Consider the following 4,272-nt stretch of genomic DNA (forward strand, 5'->3'; position numbering starts at 1 on the left):
ACTCCAAGACTTAAAGCATAGACTCTCCCATAAACTTTGAAAATAACAGCAGGAGAGGATGTAGTCTAATGGTCAGGGCAGTTGACCCCACATCTAGCAGGGTTCGAATATCGGCAATGACACTCAACATCCTGTGATTCTGGGCAAATCACAAATCACATATACCCGTCCCTAACAAAAACAAAAATGAATGTGCCCTTGTGTAACGCAACAGGTGCTCATGTAAAGCACTTCAATACCTTCAGGTCGAGTTGGCACCATATAAATCTCTGAGGGGAAAAAAACAGCAGTGAAAACCAGCCTAGCTTTACTCAGAGCCGTGCCATCATGCTCACTTTCTTCAAATGACAACACATTGATTCTAAAATTAAAGATGAGAACTGCAACACAAGTGCGCTTTTCCCTGTTTGCACAGCAGGCACCTGACCATGAAAATGTTCTCTCTCTCATTATTTCCTCAACAGTGCGCAACCGGTTTCTAAGTGTTTTTTTTATTGATCTAGTTTGCCCAGAACAACATGCCCCGCAGAATAAAGACAGCAGAAGATTATGTGCTGGAAAACAAAGATTTCATGGTTGAAGAAGTGCGTGGGCAAAAGATGTTAATCTGCAGATTTTGCAGAGTGACTGTCCCAATAGTAACTGGGAAGACTGCAAGCCGAATTGCTGAACATCTTGTCACCAAGACCCACTTAAAATTGAAAGAGCCACCTAATAGCGACAGCTTATGCCAGATGTCTCTGAAACAATGACACGCTTCAAAAGAAAACGTGAGGAAGAAAAGGATGTGGCACATGAATTTGTACGTGCCCTAGTGCAATCTGGAACCAGCTTACACCAAGCCGATGGACCGATTGGGAATCTGTTCCGCAAGCGTGAGCCAGCATGCAAAACATTACCAAAAGCAACACAGATGTATGAGAAATACCTACCAGAGGTGTTCCTTGCAGATATTGAACATATTTCAGAGTTACTCCAAGGTGATGTAAAGATCTCTGTTACCATTGATGAAACCCCAGAGATGCGTGGCAACCCAGCAGTGGCAGTGCTAATCACATTTTGTGATGCAAAAAATGGATGGTACAGACGTACCATCATGGCAGATCTAGATGTACTGGAAACATGCAATGCAGTGTCACTTGGAATGCTGCTGCAGAGAGTTCTTACCAAGTTTAACAAAGATTGGAGTGATATAGTTTGTATTTGCAGCGATTCAGCAACTTATATGGAAAAGTTATGTGATGACCGGTCAAAAGCAATACCCGAGCTGAAATATTTCCCTGTGAGAGATCCTTGCCACTTGCTAGATGGTATGCTGAAGGCATCTTTACAATCTTCTGAGCTAATGAAGAATGCTATTGATTTTGTAGTCCATTCAGGCGCACTGTTTCGTTATGCACGGTAACTCAAACGTAAATATTTCTCGTTTTGTGTGGCAGCAAAGAAAGAGTAATCCCAACTGTGTCATTTAGTCGATGGTTCTCAGTCCTAGAGGCTGTGGATGCAATATTATCAATGTGGCGACCATTTACTGAATTTTTGCTTAGTGATGATGCAAAAGGCAAGAAATGTGAGGATCTTCGGGTGCATATTGATAGTGATGTCAAAAAAAGTACACTGTATTGCATCCTTAGATTTTTACAGGAAAACATGACTGCTGTAGTGGACATAATAAAAAAACTAGAGTCCGAAAACACCCTTGTCCACCAAGTGTTCAGCATAATTGGTGTCGATGTGAAACATCTCCTCGAGAGTAGGCTAGGCGACACTTTTTGTGACTTTGGCACTGCAACATGTTCCCTGTTAGAATGCTTGCCACTTGGTAAGCAAAGAAGTGTTGAGGACCAATTCAGGAAATTTTATTTTACCATGCATGAGAAATGGCTAGCTATGATGCATAGAAATGTCCCTTCACCAGCCATGGCGTTTGAAGCCAATGAAGCCTCACTGTGGTACTCTGCACAAGTGTTAGACCCCTTCCGTAAAGGGGAATTTTCTCCGGACTTTGAAAAATACAGCTTCATTTTTGACTGCTTTAATACCTCTGAGGCAATATGCACCCAGTTCAATACATATATCGCAGAACCTGGCCCAGAGAATGTCAACATTGAGGTGCACCAGTATTGGCATGGAAAGCTACGTGAGTGGCCAGAGTTGGCAAATTGTGTACTGGCTGTTTTGGCGTTGCCAGTCTCAAGTGCCAATGTCGAGAGGGCCTTTTCACAAATAAAAGTGTACATGGGAAGGAAAGAGAGAGCGCGAATGACCAAAGAATCACTAAAGAAATATTGTATGGTGTACTACAATAAATTTGACTTGTAAGCATTTATTTGGGCTTCATATACACTGTACGTACAATGTCTATATACCATGCATCATTGAAGAAAGCCAGCAATAATAAAAGCAAAGTGTTCCATAAACACTGATAAAACACCGTTTCAGTAGTTTTTTATGGCGCGAAAATGAGTAACCACTGAAAAGCACTGTTTTTTGAGGTATTGAAATCACTGGAAAACACTGACAAAACACCACCAGAATTTACCAAAAATAGAAACTGAAAACAGGAAAGCCTATTTATTTTCATAACAACCTGTGTGGTGTCCTTTCATCTGGTATTCAAGTGGTTATATTGTGGTAAAACAGCTGGCTTCACATGCCAAAAGAGTTTAGCCGAAGACTGCTTTGTCCATGCTACCATTAGGATAGCTGGTCTATAAAGGTTGACTTACAACCAATCACCATAAGGGTTGTTTGGACTGATACAAGGTGGTCACTAGAACTAGTGAACATCATATATCAGGCCAACTTCACACACCGTCCACCACCTGACGTCATTGCCGATGCGTGGCGTCGCGGACAGCGTGACCACAGGATCATGGGAATTGTAGTTTTAGAATTATTGTCTCATCTAGTACGTGGTAAAAAAATATTCAAAAGCACGTATATTTTTTTTAAAGAAAAAGGTATATTATTAAGTACCACAGTAAAAACGCTGGATGCTGTAAGCTAATGGACAAGTGACGGCTCATTGCGTATATCGGTAGTACGCGATCATAGCCTCATGGGACTTGTGGTCTAAGGATCTTGCCTCAACCCGTTGTGGAATAAATAAGTGGTGAAAAATGTGCTCATTTGGGCACATAGAAGTGAGTGCTCGATGTTCTTAGTATAAGAGCTTTAGACTAGAATACCTTGCCCTTTCTGGTCTATAGTGTCGCCCCCTGCGTGACGTAATTGTGTTCTCAATGCAAACATCGGATTGTGGGAACAGTGGTTTGACAGTCATGCCGCATTTAGTTGAGATAGGTTGCCGTAATGTGGTTTAATAGTATTTTTAGTTCACAGTAATACCTTACGCCAGAGGTCAGGACTGTAACGACCATGGTGTCACAATACATTCCTAGTATTCTCTGCGTAAGTACGCGCTCTTATTTGTAAATTGGCACATAGATATGAGGGAGAGAGTCAAAATCAGTATGGATAGAAAGGTTTCCAAGGATATAAAAAATTTCACGGGGGGGGTAAGACAAGGGTGTTGTAGCCCCTCTTTATTTTATATATTAATAAGCTCCACCCCTTATTAATTACTGCTACCTCAGATGTAGCCAAAATCAGAGGCCTGCCGCTACCTTCCCTTCTTTATGCAGATGATGCCGTGCTGATGGCACTGACCCCAAAAGCTCAGAGATCGTTAGTGAATGCCTTTGTGGATTTTATGGGTACTCTGGACCTACAAACCAATTTCTCTAAATCCTATATTATGGCATGTGGCCCAAAGAGTAAGCAGTTTTCAACTCTCACTGTAGATACAAATAGCCTAAAATGCACCAGCACTTTCTTATTTAGGGGTTACCTTTTCCGCAATAGGATCCTGGACGCCCCATGTTCCTCAGAGTAGATCTAAGCTGTTGCCGGAGGTTGGCTCATTATCAAATCTACCCCAGCCGCCTGGCGGGTGCCCTTGGACCCGTTGCACATTTGTAAAATCAAAAGTTTTCCTGTTGCAACATATGGGGCAGGATAGGGGGTTTGTCTAACTGCGAACCTATCCAGACGAAGAAAACAGGTTCTGTAGAAGGGTGCTGTCGGCCCCCATACCACCATGAAGAACTGGGTTTATCACATGTATCAGATTATATTGGAAACACTTCCACCCCTACTATGGCTAGCAGTATGGAAGAACCCAGAGACCACCACTTTAACCAGGGATAGGAGTGTCTTCAGTGCAAATGGGTTGATGTACAACTATTCCAAATTGCAATTTGCGCTCAA

The 4,272-nt window shown here is 42.2% G+C and overlaps 1 pseudogene; it reads left to right on the forward strand.

Moving 5' to 3' along the window:
* The first annotated feature begins 518 nt into the window (after positions 1–518).
* LOC144819380 (uncharacterized) lies at positions 519–2,322 on the forward strand (annotated as a pseudogene).
* Positions 2,323–4,272: the final 1,950 nt, after the last annotated feature.

This window comes from Lissotriton helveticus, chromosome 2_1, assembly GCF_964261635.1.
Source record: "Lissotriton helveticus chromosome 2_1, aLisHel1.1, whole genome shotgun sequence".
Taxonomy (NCBI): Eukaryota; Metazoa; Chordata; class Amphibia; order Caudata; family Salamandridae; genus Lissotriton; species Lissotriton helveticus.